We start from the raw sequence: 17,528 nt of genomic DNA, 5'->3' as shown, positions 1-17,528 counted from the left end.
AAAAAACATTCAATTGTCTAATTTTGCCTCAGAGAAATGATTGATACATTTTTTTTTCAAGTGGGACTTTGGCAGATCACATTCTCTGATAAAAGCCAACAAAAACAGAAATAAATTCAAATGTTACCAAAACATCTTAATCAGTTGGAAATTAAGAAACACTATCTAAAGTAAATCGGGACTAAATGGGTCTATAGAGTCCAGTTCATAGAGAAAGATGGAAGTTTCCCAGTTTATTTCATAAAAGGAGAATAATTTTAATACCAAAGCTGAAATATATTGCTTGAAAAAGAAGATAACTAGAGACCATATTTCATGACTATGGTTAAACTTTTCTAAATAAAATATCAACATATCAAATAAATTCAGACATGTCTTGAGAAAATAACACACCATAACTATTAAGATGATTCCAGGAAGGCTAGTATGGTTTAATATTTGTAAATCAATTGACATACTTCATTATACCAACACTTTAGAGAAGCCATGTAACACTTAATATAAAAAGGTATACGATGCAATTCATGAGCTATTATGTTAATAATAAAATTTTAAAAAAGTAATAGAAGGAAACTACTTAAAATTGATAAATCCAATTTTCCAAAAATTGCCAGAAAACTTTATACTAAATGGTAAAATGGTTAAAATAATTTCCATTAAAAGTGACAACAGGATAAGAATGCTCTCTATCATATCTATTACTCAACATTATTTTTAAGGTTCTATCTCAGCATTGTCTGAAACAACTTTCCACAATGATGAAGTGTTCTATATATAGAGCTGCCTAATACAGTAGCCACAAGCCATGTGCTGCCATTGAGCACTTAAAATGTGGCTAGGTGACTAAGAAACTGAATTATATTAATAAATTTTATATAGCTTCAATAAATTTAAATAGTCACATAAACTTAGAGGCTAAAATATTGGACAGTTAATTCAGTGAAAAAAAAGAACTAATCACATCAATTAACAGATACAAGAGAGACTATTATCTAAATTTGATATGATTATACAATTAGAAAACCTAAAAGATTATACTACCAAAAGCCACCAGAATTGGTAGGGAGTTTTGGTGAGGAGCTGAACATAAGATAAAATCATAAAAATACTTACTATTTTCTTATTATACTAGCAGTTATCAGATAGGATTAGCAAAAATAAGTCTTAACAATGACAATACAAATATTATAAATATCTAAGAATCAATTTCGGCTTCCCAGGTGGCTCAGTGGGTAAAGAATCCATCTGCAACACAGGAGATGGTGGGTTCGATCCCTGGGTTGGGATGATCCACTGGAAGAGGGTATGGCAACCCACTCTAGTATTCTTGCCCGGAGAATCCCATGAACAGAGGAGCCAGGCAAGCTAGAGTCCATGGGGTTGCAAAGAGTTGGACACAACTGAAGCGACTGAGCATATGCACATGCACACACAAGATCAATTTAACCAAAAAGGTGATGGACTTATAAGAAGAAAACCATAATACATCATTGCAGCACATAATACAAGACATAATCAAATAGAGACACATCAAATCCTTAGACATAAAGGCTTATTATAATCAGTTCAGTTCAGTTCAGTCACTCAGTCATGTCTGACTCTTTGCGACCCCATGGAGTATAGCACGCCAGGCCTCCCTGTCTATCACCAACTCCCAGAGTTGACTCAAACTCATGTCCATTGAGTCAGTGATGCCATCCAACCATCTCATCCTCTGTCGTCCCCTTCTCCTCCTGCCCTCAATCTTTCCCAGCATTAGCATCTTTTCAAATGAGTCAGTTCTTTGCATCAGGTGGCCAAAGTATTGGAGTTTCAGCTTTAGCATCAGCCCTTCCAATGAATATTCAGGACTGATTTCCTTTAGGATGGACTGGTTGGATCTCCTGGCTGTCCAAGGGACTCTCAAGAGTCTTCTCCAACACCACAGTTCAAAAGCATCAATTCTTTGGCATTCAGCTTTCTTTTTAGTCCAACTCTCACATCCATACATGACGACTGGAAAAACAGTAGCTTTGACTAGATGGACCTCTGTTGGCAAAGTAATGTCTCTGCTTTTTAATATGCTGTCTAGGTTGGTCATAACTTTTCTTCCAAGGAGTAAGCATCTTTTAATTTCGTGGCTGCAATCACCATCTGCAGTGATTTTGGAGCCCCCCCAAATAAAGTCTGCCACTGTTTCCCCATCTATTTCCCGTGAAGTGACAGGACCTGATACCATGATCTTAGTTTTCTGAATGTTGAGTTTTAAGCCAACTTTTTCACTCTCCTCTTTCACTTTCATCAAGAGGCTCTTTAGTTCTTCATCACTTTTGCCATAAGGGTGGTGTCATCTGCATATCTGAGGTTATTGATATTTCTCCCAGAAGTCTTGATTCCAGCTTGTGCTTCATCCAGCCCAGCATTTCTCATGATGTACTCTGCATATAAGTTAAATAAGCAGGGTGACAATATACAGCCCCGACATACTCCTTTCTCAATTTGGAACCAGTCTGTTGTCCCATGTCCAGTTCTTACTGTTGCTTCCTGACCTGCACACAGATTTCTCAAAAGGCAGGTCAGGTTGTCTGGTTTTCCCATCTCTTGAAGAATTTTCCACAGTTTGTGGTGATTCACACAGTCAAAGGCTTGGGCATAGTCAGTAAACCAGAAGTAGATGTTATTCTGGAACTCTGTTGCTTTTTCTATGAGCCAGCGTATGTTGGCAATTTGATCTCTGGTTCCTCTGCCTTTTCTAAATCCAGCTTGAACATCTGGAAGTTCACGGTTCAGGTACTGTTGAAGCCTGGCTTGGAGAATTTTGAGCATTACTTTACTGAGCGACTTCACTTTCACTTTTCACTTTCACGCATTGGAGAAGGAAATGGCAACCCACTCCAGTGTTCTTGCCTGGAGAATCCCAGGGATGGGGGATCCTGGTGGGCTGCCGTCTATGGGGTTGCACAGAGTCGGACATGACTGAAGTGACTTACCTTACCTTACTAGCATGTGAGATGAGTGCAATTGTGCAGTAGTTTGAGCATTCTTTGACATTGCCTTTCTTTGGGATTGGAATGAAAACTGACCTTTTCCAGTCCTGTGGCCACTGCTGAGTTTTCCAAATTTGCTAGCATATTGAGTGCAGCACTTTCACAGCATCATCTTTTAAGATTTGAAATAGCTCAACTGGAATTCCATCACCTCCACTAACTTTGTTCATAGTGATGCTTCCTAAGGCCCATTTGACTTTGCATTCCAGGATGTCTGGCTCTAGGTGAGTGATCATACTATCGTGATTATCTGGGTCGTGAAGATCTTTTTTGTACAGTTGTTCTGTGTATTCTTGCCACCTCTTCTTAATATCTTCTGCTTCTGTTAGGTCCATACCACTTCTATCCTTTATTGAGCCCATCTTTGCATGAAGTGTTCCCTTGGTATCTAATTTTCTTGAAGAGATCTCTAGTCTTTCCCATTCTAGCCTTTTCCTCTATTTCTTTGCACTGATCACTGAGGAAGGTTTTCTTATCTCTCCTTGCTAGTCTTTGGAACTCTGCATTCAAATGGGTAAAGCTTTCCTTTTCTCCTTTATTTTTTGCTTCTCTCCTTTTCACAGCTATTTTTAAGGCCTCCATGGACAGCCATTTTGCTTTTTTGAATTTCTTTTTCTTGGGGATGGTCTTGATCCCTGCCTCCTGTACAATGTCATGAACTTCTGTCCATAGTTCTTCAGGCACTATGTCTATCAGATCAAATCCCTTGAATTTATTTCTCACTTCCACTGTATAATCGTAATGGATTTGATTTAGGTCGTACCTGAGTGGTCTAGTGGTTTTCCCTACTTTCTTCAATTTAAGTCTGAATTTGGCAATCAGGAGTTTATGATCTGAGCCACAGTCAGCTCCCAGTCTTGTTTTTGCTGACTATATAGAGCTTCTCCATCTTTGGCTGCAAAGAATATAATCAATCTGATTTCAGTGTTGACCATCTGGTGATGTCCATGTGTAGAGTCTTCTCTTGTGTTGTTGGAAGAGGGTGTTTGCTATGAACAGTGCATTCTCTTGGCAAAAGTCTGTTAGCCTTTGCCCTGCTTCATTCTGTAATCCAAGGCCAAATTTGTCTGTTACTCTGGGTGTTTCTTCATGTCCTACTTTTGCATTCCAGTCCCTTATAATGAAAGGACAACTTTTTTTGTGTGTTAGTTCTAGAAGGTCTTGTAGGTCTTCATAGAACTATTCGACTTCAGCTTCTTCAGCATTACTGGTTGGGGCATAGACTTGGATTACTGTGACACGGAATGGTTTGCCTTCAAAACAAACAGAGATCATTCTGTTGTTTTTGAGATTGCATCCAAGTACTGCATTTCAGACTCTTTTGTTGACTATGATGGCCACTCCCTTTCTTCTAAGGGATTCCTGCCCACAGTAGTAAATATAATGGTCATCTGAGTTAAATTCAGGAGAAGGCAATGGCACCCCACTCCAGTACTCTTGCCTGGAAAATCCAATGGACGGGGAGCCTGGTAGGCTGCAGTCCATGGGGTCGCTGAGGGTCAGATACGACTGAGCGACTTCACTTTCACTTTTAACTTTCATGCACCTGAGAAGGAAATGGCAACCCACTCCAGTGTTCTTGCCTGGAGAATCCCAGGGACGGGGGAGCCTGGTGGGCTGCCGTCTATGGGGTCACACAGAGTCGGCCACGACTGAAGTGACTTAGCAGCAGCAGAGTTAAATTCACCCATTCCAGTCCATTTTAGTTCGCTGATTCCCAAAATGTCGACGTTCACTCTTGCTATATCTCCTGTTGACCACTTCCAATTTGCCTTGATTCATGGACCTAACAGTCCAGGTTCCTGTGCAGTATTGCTCTTTACAGCGTCTGACTTTGCATCTATCACCAGTCACATCCACAACTCGGTTTTGTTTTTTCTTTGGCTCCGTCTCTTCATTCTTTCTGGAGTTATTTCCCCACTGATCTCCAGTAACATATTGGGCACCTACCGACCTGGAGAGTTCATCTTTCATTGTCCTATCTCTTTGCCTTTTCATATTGTTCATGGGGTTCTCAAGGTAAGAATACTGAAGTGTGTTTGCCATTCCCTTCTCCAGTGGACCACATTTTGTCAGAACTCTTCACCATGACCTGTCTGTCTTGGATGGCCCTACAGGGCATGGCTCATAGTTTCATTGAGTTAGACAAGGCTGTGGTCCATGTGATCAGATTGGCTAGTTTTCTGTGATTGTGGTTTCAGTCTGTCTGCCCTCTGATGGAGAAGGATAAGAGGCTTATGGATGCTTCCTGATGGGAGAAACTGACTGAGGGGAAAACTGGGTCTTGTCTGATGGGCAGGGCCATGCTCAGTATATATTTAATCCAATTTTCTGTTGATGGGTGGAGCTGTGTTCCCTCCCTGTTATTTACCTGGGCCCAAACTATGGTGGCCCCTAAGACTTCCCTGGTGGCTCTGATGGTTAAGCGTCTGCCTATAATTTGGGAGACCCAGGTTTCATCCCTGGGTTGGGAAGATCCTCTGGAGAAGGAAATGGCAACCCATTCCAGTACTCTTGCCTGGAAAATCCCGTGGATAGAGTAGCCTGGTGAGCTACAGTCCATGGGGGTCGCACATGACTGAGCGACTTCACTTTCACTTTCATTTCATACTGCAGTGGAGGTAATGAAGACAATGGCGACCTCCTTCAAAAGGCCCCATGCACGCACTGCTACACTCAGTGCCCCCAACCCTGCAGCAGGCCACCGCTGACCCACACCTCAGCTGGAGACTCCTGGACACTCCTGGGCAAGTCTGGGTCAGTCTCTTGTGGGGTCACTGCTCCTTTCTCCTAGATCTTGGTGTGCACAAGGTTCTGTTTGTGCCCTCCAAGAGTCTATTTCCCAGTCCTGTGTAAGTTCTGGCAGCTCTATGGTGGGGTTAATGGCAACCTCCTCCAAGAGGGCATATATCATACCCAAGTCTGCTGCACCCAGAGCCCCTGCCCCTGCAGCAGTCGACTGCTGAGCTGTACCTCCACAGGAGATGCTCAAACACAGTTCTGTCTCAGTCTCTGTGGGGTCTCTGGGTCCTGGTGCACACAAGGTTTGTTTGAGCCCTCTGAGCGTCTCTGGCTGGAATGGGGTTTGATTCTAAATGTGAATTCGCCCCTCCTACCGTCTTGCTGGGGCGTCTCCTTTGCCTTTGGATGTTAGGTATCTCCTCAAGTCATAATAAAAAGCATTAACTCTTTCCGAAGTATAATATTGATATAATACAATTCCAATCAGAATTACAATAGTTTTGTTTTGTGGAGGGTTTTTTTTTGAGGAGGGGTAGTATTCAATTTTAAACTTTATAAAATGATTTTAAAGTTCAAAGTTTATAGAAAAAGTAAATCTGTGAGAAGAAAAATCTTTTGAAATCATATAGATTAGAGACATGATAGAGTTCAGATTAAGCTAAATATATTTGTGACCTTATATGACAAAAATAACATTTAATTCAGGGGCTTGTGGGTAATATGTTCCATAAATGGTGCCAGCTGATAATGTTGAATTTTACCTGAGCCCCGTGATCCTGATAAATAGTGAAGGTTAAGAAATTCCCTTACTCTTTTGTGTTCTTCTTTGTTATTCTTTGCTTACAGCAAAGATCCCCTCTCACTGTATGACTTTGGACTCACAGACACCACTTGTTTGTTGATAACATGGCCACAGACCCTCCAAATTCTCATTCTTTTCCCCCCTAAACATTGATTAACCACAACAAAATGTTTATTAGCCAAAGTTTAGCCAAGCTTTTCTCTTTCCTACAGGTTCCTGAACTCTGCTTGCCCTCAAGCCTGAGGAAACTCAAAAAAACAAAAATGTGGAACATGCCCTTTTCTCAGCATCTCCTGAGAATTGGCTGACCACAGTGGACACTCTCCTGACATCCCATTAGTCATTTCCCTGATTGTGCAGGTTCTCTTCCACAGAGTCTGCTTATCTTGGCTTGCCTCCTCCTTACCCTATCTATAAAAGAAAAGCCTTTTTCTGTTTGGTTTTGAGATGCTTGCAGATTTCTGAGATGGGGATTCTCCCCCTATTTGCAATAGCCTTTCTTTCTAGTCTCTCCCTATCCAAGTCTGGATTTGTTTTTATTTGATGCAGCAACAATGAAGCTTGATCTTAATCTCATACCATACGTCAGAGTCAATTTCAACTAGATAAAGGTATAAGTAGAAAATTTTAAAACAAAAATGAAATAAATGTTAAGACTATCTTTTTAGGAATACTTGGAATGGAGAAGGGGTCTGTGCGAGGCAGGAAACAAAGAAGCCAGAAAAGAAAGCTTTTTTTAAAAAAATGTTTATTTTTGGCTGCACTGGGTCTTTGTTGCTGTGCTTTCTGTAGTTGTGGGGAGCAGGGGCCACTCTTGTTGCAGTATGTGGGCTTCCCATTGCAGTGGCTTCTCTTCTTGTGAAGCATGGGCTCTAGGTGCATGGGCTCAGTAGTTATGGTGCATGAGCTTAGTTGCTCTCATGTGGAATCTTCCTGAACCAGGGATCAAACCCATGTCCCCTGCAGGCAGATTCTTAACCACTGGCCCACCAGGGAAGTCCAAGAAAGCTTATTTTTGATGAAAGAATACATTTTTCTAATTACAGATAAAAGGACACCTACAAAATGCAAAGGACAAAATGAGCTGGGGAAAAGTATTACAATGCAACCAATATCTCTAGTTTACAAAGAGCTGTTACAAATTGATATGAAAAAGACAAATCACTGCAAAGAAAATAAAGGCTATGAATATTTGCCAAAGAGAAAAATCTAAATTGTCAACAAACAGAAAAAGAGCCTCAGTTTCACAAGTGGTCAGGGTGGTGCAAGTTAAAGCAATTAAATTACCCCTCAGATTGGCAAAAATTAGGGCATCAACATTCAGTGCTAAAGATTTCCCTTGGTGGACTCATACTGTGCTGGTGGGAGTAGGAAATGTTAAAATATTTTGGGGAAGTGATTTGGCTGTATCTATTCAACAACACAATACCCTTGGATTTAATAGTAAAACTTCAAAATATAGGAAGCAAAAATTGACTGGTGCAATGAAAATCTGACTTACCAGTACAGTGGGAGATCTCTCTCACTAACTCAGAGAGCACGCAGAAGAAAATCATCAGGAAAAACAGACACATTTAAAATAGCTCAAGGGCTTCCCTGGTGGCACTAGTGGTAAAGAATCTGCCTGCCAATGCAGGAGACACAGGAGATGCCGGTTCGATCCCTGAGTCAAGAAGATTCCCCTGGAGAAGGAAATGGCTACTCATTCCAGTATCCTTGCCTGGAGAATTCCATGGACAGAGGAGCCTGGCAGGCCGCACAGTCCATGAGGTCATATAGAGTCGGACACGACTGAGCAACTAACACTATGTCGACTAAGAAAGTATAGTCACAACCTGAAAGTAGAGGGTTATTTTGCTAGGTGGGAATGTTTAGGACTCTGAGCCAGGGAGACAGCATCTCAGTAGCTCCGAGAAAACTGCTCCAAGGATGCAGGAAGGGAAGTCAGGCTATGTGCAAATTTGCAATAAAGGGAGCAGGTGGTCTGAACACCACATATCAGGTATCAAGGAATTTAGCCTTCTTTGTATGGAAAGATGCAAGCCTCTGAGCTCACTGAATTCATTCCTTTCATATGCACCTCAGCTATTTGGGGCCAATCCTGTTTCCTTGTTCACCTTGCTTCTGGTATTCTCCAGCTCCTCAGCAATTACTATGGGGGGTGGCAACGCCCGCTGGATGGCAGTTTTGGGAGCGATCATTCACATTTGGAGGCCAGAAATAGCTGATGGCTGTGACATTGTAGAAGGCAGTGGCACCCCACTCCAGTACTCTTGCCTGGAAACTCCCATGGACGGAGGAGCCTAGTAGGCTGCAGTCCATGGGGTCGCTGAGGGTTGGACACGACTGAGCGACTTTCACTTTTCACTTTCCTGCATTGGAGAAGGAAATGGCAACCCACTCCAGTGTTCTTGCTTGGAGAGTCCCAGGGATGGGGGAGCCTGGTGGGCTGCCGTCTATGGGGTCACACAGAGTCGGACACGACTGAAGTGACTTAGCAGCAGCAGCAGTGACATTGTTGTAGCCTCACATTCCTGGAAACAAACTTACTCAGAAGGACAATGCAGATAGTGGAGTGCAATTTATTACACCGGCGGGCCCAAGGCTGAGTCTCTTCTTAGCCAAGGACTCCAGCCAGTTTTTGTGAAAACCTTATATACCCTAAGTGTACATGCTCAAACCCACCTCCTCAAATTCTCTGAAACTAGTCTGAACAAATGAAAGATACAAAGTTAACCGGTGATTCGTATGCATTAAGCATAGGTAGTTAACAGTGGACAATTATCAATAGGCCTGTGGTCATACCCCAATAAGCATAATAGAATTTGTGATTCTATTTGGTTACACATATAATTAGGGTATTCTTTTAGCTGATGGAGAGTCTAGGTACGAGCCCTGGGGCTCTTCCATCCCGGGGAGTCTGGTTTTCCAGTTGGTATGTCATTTCCATAGATACTGGGCACATAGCTCAAAGTCCACAGTCCGGCCCAAGATGGAGCCTGTTCTGTCTCTTTCCTCCTTAAACATTTCTTGTTTATTAATATGGCAGGAGATATTTTCATTTCCCAACTAACACACACACTAACAAGCTCAAAACAATAAACACATATGCTATATCCAACAGCTGGAAAATAGTCTTTTCAATCAAGAAATGAAACATTGTGGAAAACTGGGTCTCATACTTGAGGCTTAAGGCAAGTTTGACACTGAATTTCTAAATAATCCTTGCGTCAAAAGGGGGAAACGGTTACAAATTAGCACTTGAAACTGAATACTAATGAAAATGAATCAAATCAAAACTTGGAACTTGGGGCTTTCCTGGTGGTCTAGTGGTTAATAATCTACCTGCCAATGCAGCAGAAACCAGCTCCAAGATCCTACATGCTGAGGAGCAGCTAAGCCCCTGTGCCACAACTACTGAGCCAAAGCTCCACGACTACTGAAGCCTGGTGCCTAGAGCCCGGGCTCCCAGAGAAGCCACCGCAATAAGCCACTCGCCACAACTAGAGAAAACCTGCAGCAGCAAGGAAGAAAACCAGTGCAGTCCAATATTAAATAAATAAATCTTAAAAAACAAACAAAAAACCTTGAAACCTTGGATATTTAGAAGAGAGCTTTAGCCTTCATGCTTATATAAGGAAACAGGGAAGCCTGAGTACTCGAGTTTTTTCTTGTTTTAATGAATGAAATGTCCCATTACTGATGTCACAAGTCCCCCTCCCCCCCAACTCCCCCGCCCCTGCTCCGTGCACAGATACTTGGTTTCTGGCGCTCAACCACCTCAGCTCCCCGCGCCCACAGTGGTTAAACTCTTGCTGCGGGCAACTTCCGCTTCCTGGCCTAAATTTGACACGTACTATTCCCCCCGTGGCAAATACCCAGGGTCGGTGACAGCCGGAGCCGGGCGATGCCCCCAGCGGACGGGTGGACAGAGGCGCCGTCAGGTGGGCACGCAGCGGCGCCCGGGGCTCTGCCGCCGCGAGCCGCCTGCACGGATCAGGGGCCTTTCTGCACCTGGAGAAGTGGGGCTGGGGAGGAGGCGCCAGTGTCCGGCCGGTGGCTTGGAGGTGTCTTTCTAGCTAGGATAGGGGAGGGGGCAGGGGGAGTTACTACGTGTGAAGATGCCTCGGCCCCTGGGGATATGGCCGGAGGGCGGGGCCCCAGGCCGCAGAGAAGACTCCAGGCCTACGCTTGGGTTAACAGTAGAGGATGCGGCGCAGGAGGGAAGACTCTGGGAGCCGCAGCCCGACCTGCTGGGCCGGATCGGCTCCCTGGAAACCTCGCCGAGGCAGGTCTGGCGAGGGACCGCTGGTTCCGCAGCCGCAGAGATGCCCACCCTCCCAAGATGGCGACTCCCGGAGAGACACTCCCAAGAGGACAGCCATGTTAGTGGTCTGACAAAGTCACTAAAGAAAATTGGAAAGCCCGCCTCTCCTCCGACACACACAGACACGCGCACGCACTGACACCTCGTGAGTGCACCCGGTGTAATTGGGGTGGACGGCGGCTTCGGCGCCGACACTGAGCATGTGCAGTGTGAAGTCCAGAAACGTCAGCGTCCCGCAGAGGCAGTTTCAACACTTTGGGCTCTGGGGCTGAGTTTAATTAAGACGGCGATTTAGCAGCAGTAAAGCATTGACATAATTATGGGGGCGTTAGGACATGGCTTTCTTGCTCAGTGATGGTATTCTGTGGGGTGAGTAATGGGGCTTCTCTGGAGTCTGTGAGGTGGAGTGACACAGGGGTTTGTGGGTGAATGATGGAGGCAGTAGGGAAAGTAATAAGCAGTCTGTGTGCTGAATTTTGGGGAATCTGTGGGGTCAGTGATACAGAGTCTATAGGGTGAGAAGGGGGCATTGATGAGGTGAGCGATGAGGAGTCTGTAGGGTGAGTGATGAGCTTCTTGGAGGCCACTGATGGGGTAAGTGACTGGGTCTGTGGGATAAGCAGTGGAAGTCTATGGAGTGAGTGATCAGGGGTAAGTGGAGTAAGGAATGGGGACTGTGGTGTGAGTGATCTGGTGTCAGAGATGTGATTCGAGCTCTGTGAGGTTGGTGCTTGGAGGACCTGTGCAGCGAATCATGGGCATTCTGTGAGGCATCATGGGGATTACTGAGGTTATGTGATGGAGCGGTCTGTGAGGTAAATGATGGGGTTCAGTGATGTGAGTGATGAGGATCTTTCAGAGAGTAATGGGTGGTCTGTAGAGTGAATGGTGGAGAGCCTGTGAGGTGAGGATTGGAGAATGAGTGAGTGATAGAGAGTTTTTGAGGTGAGTGATGAGGGCCGTGGGACGAGTGTTGCAGGATCTATAAGGTATATTATTGGGTTTATTGGGTGGATGGTCAAGGTTTCTGTGGTGTGAGTGATGGAGCTCTGTGGGATGAATGATACATTTATTTGGGACTGTTGATAGTGATAGAGGGGCCTATGGACCCCACGCTGCTTCATGGGATCAGTGATCGGTGGTTTTAGAATTGAGATGTGATTGTTTCAAAAACCTACTTTTGATCTTCTTGGTCCTCCTGTATCTTTGTTTCCTGTGTCATTAGTTTCTGCCCTTGATTTCATTATTTCTTTTCTTTAGATTTTTTCTTTTATTCCTATTTTTTAATTCCTAAATTGAATGCTTATCTTAATTAATATTCCATAATTTTCTCTTTCATGAATTTTTCTCTAAGAACACTTTAGTTTCATGTCACAAGTTTTTATATGTAACACTTCCACCATAGTTTATTAATAATGTTTCCTAATTTCTGTTCTGGTTTTCTCTCTGATCCCTTAGTTATTTAGGTATGAGATTTTGATTTCCCCCAAAGTTGAAATTTTTGTTATTGATTTCTAAATTATAGCCAGAGACTGTCATCTGAGTGATCATTAGGTACAGGAATGGATGTTCCTTAAAGTGGAGGTATGTATTGAAATTTCAGTTATTTTCCAAGACTTTTGTAAAATTATATCTCCCACTAGCAGCATATAAAAGGGCTCACTCCAAAATCATCTCCTGCACTGATTGTTGCTGCTTTTTAAATTTCTGCTCTGAGGGCCAAACAAAACAGTATGTAGCTTACTTTGATGTGCATCTTCCTGACAACTGGCAGCCGAACGTCTCATATTTATTGGCCATTGAAATGTATTTAGAAATTTTTTATATCCTTAGCTATTTTTTTCCTTTATGCAGTTTGTCTTTCTCACTAATTTATGGATATTAACCTGTCATTTATTGTAATTTTCCCCTTTATCTCTCTTTATTTTTTTTATTTTCCTTTTATCTCTCTTTATATCTTGATTTTTGAAACATGTCTTCATATATAATTAGAAAAATAGTCATCTGATTAGATAATTTTTCTTTACAAGTTCTAAATATCGTGTCTTGCCTAGTGAGTTCTCCCTGATTTGGTGCTTAAGTAAATATATGACTTAAATTTAAATTTTCATTGTTTTAGGGTTAAATTTTAATCCAACTGGAAAATTCTGGTATGTGGTATGAGATGAGATTAAAGTTTGTATTTTCCATTTGGTTAGAATATTTGACAGCACCAATCATTAAATGAATACTCTTTTCAAACTCAGTTAAATGCCACTTTTGTCACATAAATTCCCAAATGTTCTGTTTCTGAACTCAATTTTTTCTTCTATATATGTATCTACTCCCTTTCAAAAAACTGTTGTGACTTTAGGAATGTGTTTAATATTTAATAGTGCTAATCCCCTCACTCTTCCTTTCTTTGGTTGTTTTCTTTAATATTTTTTAGCATTTATTCTTTCATATGAATGTTAAAAACCACTTTATTTTACTTCAAAAGCAACCATTAAAACTCTATTTTATAGTTTTCTTCTTATGGATTCAGGACCTTTTTTTAAAGTTCATTCTTAGATATTTTACACTTGATTTCATCATCACAATAAATAGCACATTTCTCTATTTCCATAGGGGGGAAAATATTGATTTAAAATTTTTTCTTTTTTGTATGTTATTTCTTATACAATCCAGTTATCACATTCTCATGTGAATTATAGTTGCCTTTTATGGTCTCTTAGTTTTTCTAGATACAATATCATGTCACACTCAATTAACAATGATTCTCTCTTCCTTTCAAATATTTTTTTCTGATTACTTCATTTTCTATTGCATTAGTGAGAGCTTTCAGAACAATGTTGAATGATACTTGATGGAGAGAACCTCAATCTTGTTGCTAATTTGGAAGTGAAGGATATTCATTCATTCATTCAACAAATGTTTGTTAAATACCTTCCCCTTTCCAGATACTGGATTTGAAATCCTGCATGGCCACTTACTAACTACATGATCTTTTCTTTTTCTAACAGCTTTATTGATATAATTTACCTTCCACAAACTTCAACATTTAAAGCTTACAATTCAATTGTATGTTCAAGTTGTGCAAATCACCCTCATAATCCAATTTTAGAACACTTCATCACCCCCAAAAGGAAACATTGTACTGGTTCCACATTCCCACCCCACACCTCCAGCTGCAAGCAGCCACTGATTTACTTTGTCTCTATAAATTTGCCTATTCTAGACCTTTCATATATATGGAATCAAACAATATATGCTCTTCAGTGACTATCTTTTTTCACTTAGAATGTTTTCAAGATTCATCCATGCTATACCATGTATCAGTACTTCATTCTTTATTACTGAATAATATTCCTTTGTGTCGATATACCTCATTTTGTTTATCCATTCATCAGTTGATAGATATTTGGGTTGTTTTCGCTACCATGAGTAATGCTGCCGTGAACATTTGTGTACAAAAACTTGTACACAAGTTTGTATATTTTCATTTCTCTCAGAAGTGGAATTGCTAGGTCATACGGTACCTTTAAAGAACTGCCAAACTGTTTTTCAAAATAGTCGCACCATTTTACATGCTACCAGCAATATATGAAGGTTTCAATGTGTCGTTCTTAACACTTGTTATTGTCTGTTTTTTTTATTCTAGCCATCTTAATGATTGTGAAGTGGTGTCTCATTGTGGTTTTTATTTCTATTTCCCTAAATGGCACCCCACTCCAGTACTCTTGCCTTGAAAATCCCATGGACAGAGGAGCCTGGAAGGCTGCAGTCCATGGGGTCGCTGAGGGTCGGATACAACTGAGCGACTTCACTTTCACTTTTCACTTTCATGCACTGGAGAAGGAAATGGCAACCCACTCCAGTGTTCTTGCCTGGAGAATCCCAGAGACAGGGGAGCCTGGTGGGCTGCCGTCTGTGGGGTCACACGAAGTTGGACAAGACTGAAGTGACTTAGCAGCAGCAGCAGCAGTGAATGTTGAGAATCTTTTGATGTGTGCAATGGACTGCATGTTTATGTGCCCCCTCCCACCCAAATTCACACCTTGAAATCCTAAATCCCAGTGTGATGGTATTAAGAGGTAAGGCCTTTGGGAGGTGATTAGGTCATGAGGGTAGAGCCCTCATGAATAGGATTAGTGTCCTTATAAAAGAAACCTCAGAGAGCTCCTTTCCACCTTTTGCCATGTGAGGACACAAGAAGATGGCTGTCTGTGAATCAGGAAGCAGGTTCTCACCAGACACCAAATCTGCTGACATTTGAGCTTGGATTTCCCAGCCTCCAGAATTGTAAGAAATAAATATTTGTTGTTTAAGCCAATATTCTCTAAGTAAAGTGATGGGGAGTGGGATTGCTGGGTCATATGGTAGTTCTATTTTTAGCTTTTCAAGAAACCTCTATACTGTTTTCCACAGTGGCTGTACCAATTTACATTCCCATCACAGTGTACAAGGGTTCCCTTTTCTCCACATCCTTGCCAACATTTGTTATTTGTAGGCTTTTTGCTACTAGCCATTCTGACAGGTGTGTGGTGATATCTCATTGTGGTTTTGATTTGAATTTCCCTGATGAATAATGATGCTGAGCATCTTTTCATGTGCCTGTTGACCATCTTCATTTCTTCTTTGGAAAAATGTCTATTTAGTTCTGCCCATTTTTTCTGTGTGTTTTTAATTGGAAGGTAATTACTTAACAGTGTTGTGTTGGTTTCTGCTGTACAACAATGTGAATTAGCCATAATCATACATATATATTACCCCCTCCCTCTTGAGCCTCCCCCACCCTATCCCACCCCTCTAGATCTTCACAGAGCACCCGGCTGGGCTCCCTGTGTTATAAAGCAGCTTCCTACTAGCTAGCTATATACACGTGGTAGTGTTTATCCATCAGTGCTACTCTCTTGATTTGTCCTATCCTCTCCTCCCCGAACTGTGTCCACAGGTCTGTTCTTTATATCTGCGTTTCCATTCAATAAGGTATTTTAAGAGAGACAGGCCACATTTACCTAACTTTTGTCCCAGTATATTGTTATAGTTCTATTTTATTATTAGTTGTTGTTAATCTCTTATTGTACCCAAATCGTAAATTAATTTTATCATAGGTATGCATGTGTATAAGAGATACAGCATATATAGGGTTTGATACTATACACAGTATCATTTCTGTCCATTTTTAAATTGGGTTGTTTGTTTTTTGATATTGAGTTGTATGAGCTGTTTATATATAATATGTTGGATATTTCTTATCAGTCATATCATTTGCAAATGTTTTCTCCCATTCAGTAGGTTGTCTTTTCATTTTGTCAATGGTTTCCTTTGCTTACAAAAGCTTTGAACAATTTTTTGAACATTGACATTGAACATCATTTAAACATTTTTTAATTGAAATATATTTTGAGATAACTGTGGATTCACATGCAGTTGTAAAAAAATAATGCAAAGTGATCCCTTGTGCACTTTGCTATTTTCCTCCAGTTGTGACATTTTACAAAATTAAAGTATAATATACCAACCAGGATTTTGATCCTGATACAATTCAACCATCTTCGTCAGATTTCCTCAGTCTTACTCATACATATATGTGTGTACTAAGTTTCATACAATTTGATCACCTGTGAAGCTTTGTATGTCCATCACCATAGTCAAAATACTGAATGGTTCCAATATCACAGTGATCCCTAGCCTTGCCCTTTTATAACCACACTGTTCACCTCTTGTCTCTACTAACCCTTGGAAACCACTGATCTGTTCTCCATGTCTAAAATTTTGTCACTTCAAAATTGTTATATTGATCAAATCATATAGTATATAAACTTTTGACGTTTTTTCAGCAATGTAAGAGAGATCCAGTTATTCTGCATCCTCACCAGTGTTTTGCATTGTCAGTATTTATTTTAGCTATTCTGATATATGTGTAGTGATATCTCATTGTAGTTTTCATTTGCATTTCCCTGGTAGATAATAGGGGAACTATTTTCATATGCTTATTTGCCATCTATGTATCCTCTTTGGTGAAATGTCTGTTAGTATTTTCTAATTGAATTGTTTGGATGATTTTACTGTTGAGCTTTGAGAGTGTTTTATATATTCTACATACCAGTCTTTTGTCAGATATGTTATCTTCACGTATTGTTCACAGTCAGTAGCTTGTCTTTTCATTCTCTTCATCTTTTCCATCCTCTGGTCTTTTCCAGAGCAAAGGTTTTTAAATTTTTGACAAGACCCAGTTTATCAGTGTTTGCTTTTATGGATTATGCTTTTGGCGTCCAATCTAAAAACTCTGATTCTCTGACACCAACTGAATGTCCAACAACTCAATTTTTTAACTTATTTATTTTAATTGGAAGCTTTTTACTTTACAATATTGAGGTGGTTTTGCCATACATTGACATGAGTCAGCCATGGGTATACGTGTATTCCCCATCCTGAGCCCCCCCTCCCACCTCCCTCCCCATCCCATCCCTCTGGGTCATCCCAGTGCACCAGCCCTGAGCACCCTGTCTCATGCATCGAACCTGGACTGGCGATCCTGTTTCACATATGATAATATACATGTTTCAATGCTATTCTTTCAAATCATCCCACCCTCGCCTTCTCCCACAGAGTCCAAAAGACTGTTCTATACATCTGTGTCTCTTTT

At 41.3% G+C, this 17,528-nt stretch overlaps 1 protein-coding gene across 4 annotated transcripts in view; it reads left to right on the top strand.

Moving 5' to 3' along the window:
* The first annotated feature begins 10,551 nt into the window (after positions 1 to 10,551).
* ZNF41 (zinc finger protein 41) overlaps positions 10,552 to 17,528 on the top strand; it is a 46,718-nt gene continuing 39,741 nt past the window's right edge. The window contains exons 1-2 of one of the 4 annotated variants that reach the window (XM_059883757.1): positions 11,068 to 11,266; positions 12,423 to 15,178. The gene's annotated coding sequence lies outside the window, so the exon portion shown is untranslated. Of the gene's footprint in view, positions 11,043 to 11,067; positions 11,267 to 12,422; positions 15,179 to 17,528 lie in introns of those variants that run through there. The other 3 variants (XM_010821923.4, XM_010821921.4, XM_059883758.1) reach the window with 3 other exon arrangements.

This window comes from Bos taurus, chromosome X, assembly GCF_002263795.3.
Source record: "Bos taurus isolate L1 Dominette 01449 registration number 42190680 breed Hereford chromosome X, ARS-UCD2.0, whole genome shotgun sequence".
Lineage (NCBI taxonomy): Eukaryota > Metazoa > Chordata > Mammalia > Artiodactyla > Bovidae > Bos > Bos taurus.
The sequence above is the reverse complement of the archived record's forward strand: the minus strand, read 5'-3'. Positions and strand labels throughout refer to the sequence as shown.